The sequence below is a fragment of the Cervus elaphus genome, chromosome 18 (assembly GCF_910594005.1).
Source record: "Cervus elaphus chromosome 18, mCerEla1.1, whole genome shotgun sequence".
Classification (NCBI taxonomy): Eukaryota; Metazoa; Chordata; class Mammalia; order Artiodactyla; family Cervidae; genus Cervus; species Cervus elaphus.
This window is the reverse complement of record NC_057832.1, coordinates 45,605,983-45,618,458: the sequence shown is the minus strand read 5'-3', so window position 1 is coordinate 45,618,458 and position 12,476 is coordinate 45,605,983. Positions and strand designations below refer to the sequence as shown.

The 12,476-nt window shown below is 35.7% G+C and overlaps 1 long non-coding RNA gene across 1 annotated transcript in view; it reads right to left on the bottom strand.

The window, feature by feature from the left end:
- Positions 1-688: 688 nt before the first annotated feature.
- The window catches only part of LOC122673816, a 52,348-nt gene continuing 40,560 nt past the window's right edge, over positions 689-12,476 (bottom strand). Inside the window, exons 4-5 of the long non-coding RNA XR_006334837.1 lie at positions 9,746-9,905; positions 689-1,120 (exon numbers count right to left, since the gene is read on the bottom strand). This is a non-coding gene — a long non-coding RNA (uncharacterized LOC122673816). The remainder of the gene's footprint in view (positions 1,121-9,745; positions 9,906-12,476) is intronic.

Here is a 12,476-nt window from a genome sequence, read left to right as displayed (position 1 = left end):
TGTTTATAGCAGGCTATCAGGATATTTAAGGGCTACCACTTAGTACATGTTGAAGGCTGAGTGCCAAAAAATTGGTGCTTTTGCACTATGGTGCTGGAGAAGACTTTTGTGAGTCCTGTGAACTTCAAGGAAACAACCCTGAATATTCATTGGAACGACTGAGACTGAAGCTGAAGCTCTAATACTTTGTCAGCAAAGAGCTGACTCACTAGAAAAGACCCTGACGCTGGGAAAGATTGAGGGCAAGAGGAGAAGGGGTGGCAGAGGGTGAGAAGTCAGACAGCATCACCGACTCAGTGGGCATGAACCTGAGGAAACTCCAGGCGATAGTGAAGGAAAGGGAAGCCTGGTGTGCTGAGTCCATGGGGTCACAAAGAGTCAGATGCAACTTAGCACGTGAACGACAAAACCAAAACTCCGTACTTTCTACATTCCCCACGTTCTCTATATTATGGTGTTAACTGCATTTTTTTAAATGTGCAGTTTTTATATCAACAATGAAATGTGAAATGTGTTCTTCTGAACTGTAGGGTTTAAGCTATTCAAATTTAAGAAAAAGACTCATTATTCCTGGTAAACAATTCAAATGTAGATACTTACAGCTGGACTGTAGAATTATTTGATATATAAGGACACTGGATAGAATAATTTGAAAAATAAGGACACGAGTTTCTTTCTTCTCCCTTGTTTTACCTGTTTCCTTGTTTTGCATGTTATTGGCTTCCCAAGTGTAGTTTTTGGTTTTGGCATCCCATATAAGAGATGTTCTACCTACCACAAGGCCATGAAGATGTTTTCCTCAAGAAGATATATTTACTTTTTAAACACATCCTAAACATGGTATGCAGAAAAAGTCAAGTTTTTTTCTTATTTTTTTAAATGAATAAGAAATTGTTCTGGCATGATATTGAAAAGCTCACCTTTTCCCCTAAATTGAAGAGTGCCGATGTCATAAATCCAGAGCCTATCCTCGCACGAACATTCAACTGTCTTCATTACTGCAGCTTTCATGTAAGTATGAAATCTGGCTGTATACGTCCTCCAATTTTTTTTTTAAGCTTGTATTGTGCCAATATAAATCCTTTGTATTTCCATATGGTTTTTAGAAGTTTCGCTATTACTGCAAAAATAAAGCATTCAGAGATTTGGATTGTTATTTCATTAAAGCTGGAGATCAAACTGTGAGAACAATATTGAGTTTCCAGTCCATGAGCAAGAAAAGCTCATTATTTATTTAGACCTTTTAAAAATTCTCTCAGCAAAGACCTAATACATTTTTTTTTAAAAAGCCCTATCACATTTGGTTTTAATAATATTGTAAATGATATTTAATAATTTTTCCAGTTGTTTGTTCCTAGTATATAGAAACATATTGATCATGTATTGCATGCTTTCTAAATTTGTTTATTAGTATTTATATTTTATAGATTCTTTTGAATTTCTTCTGCCATCTGTGAAAAAATAATTGTATCTCTTTTTCTCTAATATTTATAAGTTTAATTATCTTCTCTTCTCCTTGGCAAGTACTTTCAGTACAAAATTGAAAAGTAGGGAGATTGAACATCCTTATCCTTTTTCCATTTAAATGAGAAAGCATTATAATCTACTTTTTAGAACGATAGCTATAAATTTCTTGGTAGGTATCCTTTATGAGATTAACAAAGGTCCCTTCAAGAATGTTTATTATTAATAAACATTGAATTTTTAAATGAATTGATTATTTTAAATGCTTATTTAAATGCATTATTGAATGGTTACTGAATATTTTAAATGCTTTTTCTGGAGATGGTCATATATTATTAATATAATAAATTATATGAATTGCTTGGACATAATTTCAAATTCACAAAATAATTGCTACCTAAAACATGGTGCTGTTCATATATATAGGTATCTGTCCATCTATCTATCTATATGTGTGTGTATGAATAGGATTGTAAATATTTTGTGTGTGGTTTTACACATGAGAAATGTTACAATTTTCCATTCTTGCAATGGTCACACCACACATTGGTATAGTGATTATGCTGGTTTCAAAAACTTAACTGGAAGTAGTTCCTCCTTTTCTATTCTCTAGAATAGTTGGTATAAAAATTGTATCACTTATTCCTTCAATGTTCTTAAAAGTTTAGTAGTGAAGACATCTGGGCCTGAAGTTCCCTTTCTTGGAAGGTTTCAAATTATGATTTCAATTGCATTTAAATTATTTTCTAGATCACAAGTTTTATATTTTATCCTCAAACCCAACTGAAGTTAACAATGTGAAGGGCATGTGAGAAGTGTATCACTTCATATACAAGTTCAAGTTACTGATGTTAGAAAATATGGAAGTATGATATGGGGATATTTATGTTCTATTCACAGTGAACATGAATTATATTTATGATTTTCAAAACAGTACATTTTATTAAGACACAGAAAATGTTAAGAAATAGCAATGAACTTTACAAATTTTGAGGAAATTATCAGTAGACTTTGTCAGTTTATTTTTATATTTAAGTGTAGTGAATTAAATTCACCTGTGTGAAATACTATCCATTATTTATATACTTTCCTCTCTCTCTGCTCACACACATAAACCACCTGTATATTTCAGAAAGTGTAATGAATTTCTTTACAGTTAGCTTTAATTACATCCCTTGATTGTCTCCTCCAGGTCTGAAAATTAAGGATTCCCCTTTTGAAATAACTTAAACTACTTATTTGTTATTAAGTACATCTACGTAAGTTTGCTTGATTTTCCTTTGCAAAAAACTCATGTCTTTCTAATTTGAATTGGCTTGAGAGAGAAAGGCATATTTATTTTTATTTACTGAGTCTAAAAGTTTTACCAGCGTCATCCATGAAACAGTTTCATATGCCACAGCACAAAATTATATATTTATATTAAATTACGTAGCTTCCTTGTAGTTGGTGATATATTAACTATTACTTTCCTAAAGCAAGGTAAGAAAGTAGAAAACAAAAAAAAATATTTATGTTGGTATACCTTTTCCAAATATGTAATTAACCTTAAGAAAGTTTCATTTTTCACTTTATATATTATTTAGCATAGAAAATAAATTAAAATGTTCTCTTGTCTTATTCACTTATTCAACTTTTTTTTTATTAAGCACATATTATATATAACTTGCTGAGTTTAGGAATGCAGTGAGGATTGGTAAATGTCTGATTACTCATCTGTGCTAAAATAATGCTAGGTGTTTACTTTTATGCAACATAGTCTGGCATACAATTTAATTAGTTTTAAGTAAAGAATACTAAGGTTTGCATTTTACAAGTAAATCTATAAGAGGCAATTGGAGAATAATGTGCTAAACCTTACTTTTGTCAGACAGAATTTTTATGACATAATCAGATTTCATTAAGCCCCTGATTAAATCATTAGGAAGGTTTGTTTTTTAACATAATGTTCCTTGAATAGTATATTTCACAAAGAAATTTTTAATAAAAATAGATTCATTTTAGTTGAGGAGATAACATTTTTCATTTTGCTTAAAACTCTTAACCTAATCCTTAGAAAATATTGATAGTTATTATCAAGTTTTAAAACATCATTTAAAAGTTTAATATCTTTTTCATACTTCAGAATCAGTATTCTCCCCACTAAACTGTAAGCTACTTTTACACTGAGGATATAGCTTATTTTGCATTGAAATTCTGGCACCAAGCAAGTTAGAAATTTAATAAATATTAATTGTAAAAGTAAAAATAGGTAATAAAATTTCTTTGTGGAAATCAATGACAAAAATATTATTGTTTGTAACATCAGTCAGTAAGTCAGTTCAATTGTTCAGTCGTGTCCCCCTCTTTACGACCCCATGAACCGCAGCATGCCAGGCCTCCCTGTCCATCACCAACTTCCGCAGTCCACCCAAACCCATGTCCATTGAGTTGGTGATGCCATCCAACTATCTCATCCTCTATCGTCCCCTTCTCCTCACTTTTTCCAGCATCAGGGTCTTTTCAAATGAGTCAGCTCTTTGCATCGGGTGGCCAAAGTACTGGAGTTTCAGCTTCAACATCAGTCCCTCCAATGAACACCCAGGACTGATCTCTTTTAGGATGGACTGATTGGATCTCCTTGTAATCCAAGGGACTTTCAAGAGTCTTCTCCAACACCACAGTTCAAAAGCATCAATTCTTTGGTGCTCAGCTTTTTTTATAGTCCAACTCTCACATCCATACATGGCTACTGGAAAAACCATAGCCTTGACTAGACAGACCTTTGTTGACAAAGTAATGTCTCTCCTTTTAAATATGCTGTCTAGGTTGGTCATAACTTTTCTTCCAAGGAGTAAGCATCTTTTAATTCCATGGCTGCAGTCACCATCTGCAGTGATTTTGGAGCCCCCCAAAATAAAATCAGTCACTGTTTCCACTGTTTCCCCATCTATGTGCCATGAAGTCATGGGACCAGATGCCATGATCTTAGTTTTCTGAATGTTGAGCTTTAAGCCAACTTTTTCACTCTCCTCTTTCACTTTCATCAAGAGGCTTTTTAGTTCCTCTTCACTTTCTGCCATAAAGGTGGTGTCATCTGCATATCTGAGGTTATTGATATTTCTTCCAGCAATCTTGATTCCAGCTTGTGCTTCCTCTAGCCCAGCATTTCTCATGATGTACTCTGCCTATAAGTTAAATAAGCAGGGTGACAATATACAGCCTTGACACACTCCTTTTCCTATTTGGAACCAGTCTGTTGTTCCATGTCCAGTTCTAACTGGTGCTTCCTGACGTGCATACAGATTTCTCAAAAGGCAGGTCAGGTGGTCTGGTATTCCCATCTCTTTCAGAATTTTCCACAGTTTATTGTGATCCACACAGTCAAAGGCTTTGGCATAGTCAATAAAGCAGAAATAGATGTTTTTCTGGAACTGTCTCAGTTTTTCGATGATCCAGTGGATGTTGGCAATTTGATCTCTGGTTCCTCTGCCCTTTCTACAACCAGCTTGAACATCTGGAAGTTCACAGTTCACGTATTGCTGAAGACTAGCTTGGAGAATTTTGAGTATTACTTTACTAGTGTGTGAGATGAGTGCAATTATGTGGTAGTTTGAGCATTCTTTGGCATTGCATTTCTTGGGATTGGAATGAAAACTGACCTTTTCCAGTCCTGTGGCCACTGCTGAGTTTTCCAAATTTTCTGGCATATTGAGTGCAGCACTTTCACAGCATCATCTTTCAGGATTTGAAATAGCTCAACTGGAATTCCATCACCTCCACTAGCTTTGTTCATAGTGATGCTTCCTAAGGCCCACTTGACTTCACATTCCAGGATGTCTGGTTCTAGGTGAGTGATCACACCATCGTGATTATCTGGGTCATGAAGATCTTTTTTGTCCAGTCCTTCTGTGTAGTCTTGCTACCTTTTCTTAATATCTTCTGCTTCTGTTAGGTCCATACCTTTTCTGTCCTTTATCGAACCCATCTTTGCATGAAATGTTCCATTGGTATCTCTAATTTTCTTGAAGAGATCTCTAGTCTTTCCCATTCTGTTGTTTTCCTCTATTTCTTTGCATTGACCGCTGAGGAAAGCTTTATCATCTCTCCTGCGATTCTTTGGAACTCTGCATTCACATGGGAATATCTTTCCTTTTCTCCTTTGTGTTTCACTTCTCCTCTTTTCACAGCTATTTGTAAGCCCTCCTCAGACAACCATTTTGCCTTTTTGCATTTCTTTTCCATGGGGATGGTCTTGATCCCTGTCTCCTGTACAATGTCACGAACCTCCGTCCGTAGTTCATCAGGCACTCTGTCTATCAGATCTAGTCTCTTATATCTATTTCTCACTTCCACTGTATAGTCATAAGGGATTTGATTTAGGTCACACCTGAATGGTCCAGTGGTTTTTCCCTACTTTCTTCAATTTAAGTCTGAATTTGGCAATAAGGAGTTCGTGATCTGAGTCACAGTCAGCTCCCAGTATGTTTTTGTTGACTGTATAGAGCTTCTCCATCTTTGGCTGCAAAGAATATAATCATTCTGATTTTGGTGTTGACCATCTGGTGATGTCCATGTGTAGAGTCTTCTCTTGTGTTGTTGGAAGAAGGTGTTTGCTACAACCAGTGCGTTCTCTTGGCAAAACTCTATTAGCCTTTGCCCTGCTTCATTCCATACTCCAAGGCCAAATTTGCCTGTTACTCCAGGTGTTTCTTGACTTCCTACTTTTGCATTCCAGTCCCCTATGATAAAAAGGACGTCTTTTTTGGGTGTTAGTTCTAAAAGGTCTTGTAGGTCTTCTAGAACTGTTCAACTTCAGCTTCTTCAGGGTTACTGGTGGGGGCATAGGCTTGGATTACCATGATATTGAATGGTTTGCCTTGAAAATGAAGAGAGATCATTCTGTCATTTTTGAAATTGCATCCAAGTACTGCATTTCAGACTCTTTTGTTGACCATGATGGCTACTCCATTTCTTCTAAGGGATTCATGCCCACAGTAGTAGATACAATGGTCATCTGAGTTAAATTCACCCATTCCAGTCCATTTTAGTTCGCTGATTCCTAGAATGTCGACATTCACTCTTGCCATCTCCTGTTTGACCACTTGCCAATTTGCCTTGGTACATGGACCTAACTTCCAGGTTCCCATACAATATTGCTCTTTACAGCATCGGAACTTGCTTCTATTAGGCACATAGTAGGTGCTTAATAGGGCTCCCCAGGTGACTCAGTGGTAAAGAATCCACCTGCCAATACAGGAGACACAGAAGATACGGGTTCGATCCCTGGGTCAGAAAGACCTTCTGGAGGAGGAAATGGCAACCTACTCCAGTATTCTTGATTGGAGAAGCCCATGGACAGAAGAATCTGGTGGGCTCCAGCTCACAGGGCCGAAAGAGTCAGACACGACTGAGCAACTAAACACACACTGGTGCTTAACAAACACCAACTCTGAGTACTACTATTAGTACCAGTACTCATTCCTACCGCAGCTGCTAATAACACTGCTACTATTTCTGGAAGTAAATTATCTTTAAAGTTTATTAGTTCCTTAGATTTTTCAAACTAAACAAACATAGTCAATCATACTTTTGAGACTTCTCTCCAAAGAAGAACATATAAAATTGTAACTAAATCTTGTCAATAACTTTCTGTTAATTTTATGTTTACTGAATACTTGTCCACTGGGAAAATTCTGTTAAACTGAAATGTGCTCAAAAGTTTTTGTTCTGTTCATCACATTAAGTTTGTCATTTTGGGAGCTATATGCTTGAATTTACCCTCTAAATATTCCCTTCTAATGCTTCATTCTAATCTTGATTGACATTTTAGAATACATCTAGATATTTAAGGGAGGGGATTAAATTATCTAGCTTTTACTTTTTTACAACTTTCATTTTTACTTAAACTATACTTTTTTCAACTATCTTACATAAGAAGAACATAAAGCAATTGAATATATAACATCCAACTTCAGTGAAAATTGTGTGCTTTTATTGATTAAATATTTTACTGTAGTCTAGGAAATGAAGCTTTTTGGGTGGGTAAACTTTCAACATGAATTCTGCTATCCTAGGTCCATGTGTATTACAGGTTCTACAATTCTGACTGCACTATTTATATTCTAGCAGAAAGAAAGTACAAATGAAGGGTGGATACTGACAATGTTTAAAAGAAAACACACATTAATTTCTCTTAAAACCTGAGTGGTCTATTTCATTATAACAGTAGACATGAGAAAAACATGAATCAACCATACACATAAATCATAAATGTAATCTTTTCAACTGAGATAATTCAAATTGTGGCAACCTTTGATTTGCCTAATTCTTGGTTTTATGTAAATGTTTATATCACAAGTGCAAATCAAGGGGAAGATCTTTTTTTTAGATTAGAGTTAAATTTGAGGATACATGACAATTCAGTTGCTACAAAAGAACATTTTCTGGTGCCTCCAGTCTTACTTCCAAGAATGGCATTCTTTATGCCTATTCACTAGACTTTTTCCAGGAAGGGCTCTTTGAGCATGGCAGCTGGTGTAGAGCCATCACGGCATTTAAATTCTCTAGCTAGTCATCCTGGGAGGAGAATTATGAAACAGATGTACAGGAAACCCTGTACATATTTATATGTGATGTTAGTAATTCATGTGGAGATGGTAGAGATTAGACGTTTGTTTCACCTTTATGAAAGCTTAAGTTATGTAACTGAAACTACTATACATTGCTTGAGATCAGTAAAATAAAATTCACCAATTAAAAATATTTGGATATTTCAAATAATTGAAAATGAATAACTTTTTTCTTTTATTCCAGATAAATTATTTTTATCTCTCTTTTTGCTTCTCTGGTCAATGAGGCTTATATCATGAATTAAGTGTTTTTGACCAAAAAAAAAAAAAAAGAGCCATCCCCAAATCCAACTGTGATTTTGCTATTGTTTATGTTTTCACACTGGAAATAATTTCAGTTTTTGCAAGTGAGTGATTTTCAAAACTAAGCAATTGATTGTCTTGATACCTCATGCTCATTATAAATTTGATACTTCTGACAGAGTGTGCTCTTCATAGTTATTTAAAGAAAAATGGGAGCTTAATAAAAGTAGAATTAAATAGAATGTAATGAATGCCACTTACATGGCACTCAACTTGTTTACCAAAAAAGGAGAATATCATATTTGCATTTGTCTTGCCACACCTGGCAGAAAGCATATTTCAGACACATTTTTCAGATGATAACTACCAGAGCCTATAATATTGGTTAGGAGTTGGCTTTTAATTTGAGGCTCAGAGGACAAGAAATTATGGCTAAGAGAAAGGCTTATAAGGGGTTCAGTTCAGTTCAGTCGCTCAGTTGTGACCGACTCTTTGCGACCCCATGAATCGCAGCACACCAGGCCTCCCTGTCCATCACCAACTCCCGGAGTTTACTCAAACTCATGTCCATCGAGTCAGTGATGCCATCCAGCCATCTCATCCTCTGTCGTCCTTTTCTCCTCCTGCCCCCAATCTCTCCCAGCATCAGGGACTTTTTCAGAAAATAGGAATCAAGTTATCAACTTACTGATTTATTCATTTAATGTCTTTGCAAAACACCATGTTAAGTCTTATCTGATATAGAGGGAGTGAAAACAGCAAGTAAAAGGTACGCCTCCCTTTAAGTCGTTTGAATTACAGAGGAGAGAACACTTATTTGCATGATTAGTATAAAGGCCTGGACAGAGATGGGTTGTGAGAAACATTGTGAGTAACGGGCTACTCTGAAACAGGCAGCCTCAGAGTATCACACTGTTGCTATAGTATGAGCTTCCCTGAAACCTCATGTCAAAAGCAGGGCAAGAAAGACTCCCAGATCGAGCAGTGACTTTTAAATTCTATCCCTGGGTCAAAGTAGATGACCAGATTTAACAGATCCAAAAACAAGGTGGTTAAGTCAGATGGAAAGGGATTTTTAAACATATACACACAAACACACTTTCACTCTCTGTGTTTTAGAAAGGCTAGAATTCTGGTGTGTCTTTACTAAGCTATGACTGTTGTGTCTACTTTCCAAGTAAAATCTTTAACAGTTAAAAGGGTTAGTTTCAAAGGGCTACTAGTTGTAGACTTATATTAACAAAAGTTATAGAAGTCCATTTATTTTGAAAAAATTGTAACATACTAGCTTGATTATTCATCAAGTCATAATGACAGTTAGTCTTGATGTGTCAGTATCAGTGACCTTGAATCAAATTCCTTACTATAGCATAAAAAGTTTCACAAGATCTTCCTCGCACTTCCCCATCCCCTTTTGAGGCACTTACTCCTTGTCTTGCTCTCAGTCTCCTGTGGGGATTTCCCCTTCTAGGTCTCATTTCAGGTCTATAAACAGTCTTCTCCCATTTCTCCTACCAGTCATCCAAATCAAAACATTCCGTGATCTTCTTCCTCTGAAGCACATGGTATGAATATCTGAATAGGCCTCTGGAAACAAAACAAGAAGACTTTAAATCAGTGAAAACACATACTTCTAATTCGTTACTGGGCTCATAAGAAAACTCAAGAAATTTTTAGGGACAAATAAAACAAAACAATCAACAGAAACAAAAACAATGAAAAGAAAATAAAAAGAAAATAGAAACCAAACTGAATAAATTTCAAATTAAAAAATGTACATTCACAGACCTGGACAAAAGGAATTTCTATCAGATACACTTAAGGAAGAGGAAAAAGGAACTGAGATGTAGGAATAATGGGTAAAGAAACAAGTAAATGCATAAGTAAGCTGAAATAGATATTGTCTAAACAACAATAGTGGACTCTAATTATATATTTAACAATAAATACAAATAATATTCTATTCAATGTGTAACAATAACCTATAAATCAGGAAAGGAGATCTCAGAATTAAAGTGCTCTAAGTACATTATATTATTTGGTAGGGGCTTGAGATACTGAACAGAATACTGTTAAATTAAATATATATGTGAAAAATTTCAAAGTATTTCCAGTTCTAAAAGGAAGAAACAATCAATATGCCAAAAAAGTAAAATATAAGAAAAATGGGAACATAAAAATGACACATTAAGAATGGTAAATAATGGTGATAGAAATAAAATAAAAATGGCAGAAATGAGTCCATAATGTACAGTAATCACAGTAGATACAGCAGACTAAGCTTGAAAAATAGAAGCTATCAGACAGAAAAATGATAAAACCCATCTATGTGTATAACACCTGTATAAGAATAGTATTGGAGATACAGAAGCATATTCAATGACAAAACTATGAAGTAAGTAGTCAATGTCAGAGTATTGGACATTCCAAGGACAACTAACTGTCCACAAGCCAATGCTGAAAATAATAATGAAGTTGGAGTGGAAAATATCAGAGTGTGAATAAAATCTATTTATGTGTATCCTCCAAGATATAGGACTAAACTCAGTAACTATTTTGTTTCAATCATGACTTAGATGCCCCAACTGTAAAGAGACATATCTTCAGCAATAAGGGGAAATTTGAACAGGAGAATAAGAGTGAAGTCAGTTTGAATTTGACAAGTTAAAATTTGAAACTTGAGTTTTCAGAAGATTTGGGGGATGACTCAGAAATGGAGTTTATTCATTTGGGGTACAAGTTACAATCTGCATCTTCAATGAGAGGCAAAGGGATCATAACCCAAGAGGTTAACTCTTTCATATAACTGGTATGTACAATTGACACATTTTATGCTTCTTTGACCCTATTTATCATTTCTCAATGAGAAAATAAGTAGATTATATATTTTTCTACATTATGAGCCCTCCCACAGAGGGAGCTCTAGAGCCACACCTAATAAATTTTATCAGATTCTGATGATCAATAATTCTTTTTAAAAATCAAGGTTTAATTGTATATGGGCTCTGAATCAATATAATATAGTAAATTTCTTTATTATTAAAATTAAAAAGTATAATCTAATTTGCATGCTGGCTTCCATTTGTGTGCATGCTAAGTCACTTCAGTCATGTCAGACTCCAGTTAACTCCAGTTAACTCCAGTTAAAAATCAAAGCAGAGACATTACTTTGCCAAGAAAGGTCCATGTAGTCAAGGCTGTGGTTTTTCCAGTAGTCATGTATGGATGTGAGAGTTGGACTATAAAGAAAGCTGAGTGCAAAAGAATTGATGCTTTTGAACTGTGGTGTTGGAGAAGACTCTTGAGAGTCCCTTGGACTGCAAGGAGATCCAACCAGTCCATCCTAAAGGAGATCAGTCCCAGGTGTTCATTGGAAGGACTGATATTGAAGCTGAAACTCCAATACTTTGGCCACCTGACGTGAAAAGCTGACTCATTTGAAAAGACCCTGATGCTAGAAAGGACTGGGGGCAGGAGGAGAAGGGGACAACAGAGGATGAGATGGTTGGATGGCATCACTGACTCAATGGACATGAGTTTGGGTGGACTCCAGGAGCTGGTGATGGACAGGGCGGCCTGGCGTGCTGTGGTTCACGGAGTCACAAAGAGTCGGACACGACTGAGCGACTGAACTGAAAAATCAACCGTCCCAATATATTTCCTCCAGTATAGAGTTGTTTTGATGTCATAAAATACAAACAGAAAGCCTTGATTTTATAAAACTCCACCATCAACACACTGTGTCCCTAAGGGCTCCCTCCTTACCTACAGGTTAAGTCACCAACCTTCATTACAACTTTCTTCCCATCCCTTGTTCTGAGTGTATTTCTAGGCTGGATTCCAGGATTCAGCACACTCCTCCTATCTATCACTAAACCTTAAATTTACTTCCTGCCTTTTCTTTTGGGTTTAACATTTAACATTTTGAGAACTCATTTATGTCTCTGCATGAGACTCCACCTTTATTTTACTCTTTGCTTTTGCCTCATGCAAAACTCAACCCCAGTTATAGCCACCATAAAGCTCTGGTCTAAGATTTCTGGATCAGACGAGGACCCAGATGTGTATTGGTCTCGTGGAGGAGATTGTGAATCTATTTTGGAAGAATGAAATTCTAAGTCTATTCTTTACTATGCTAGGTCCTTCCGGCCAGATTAT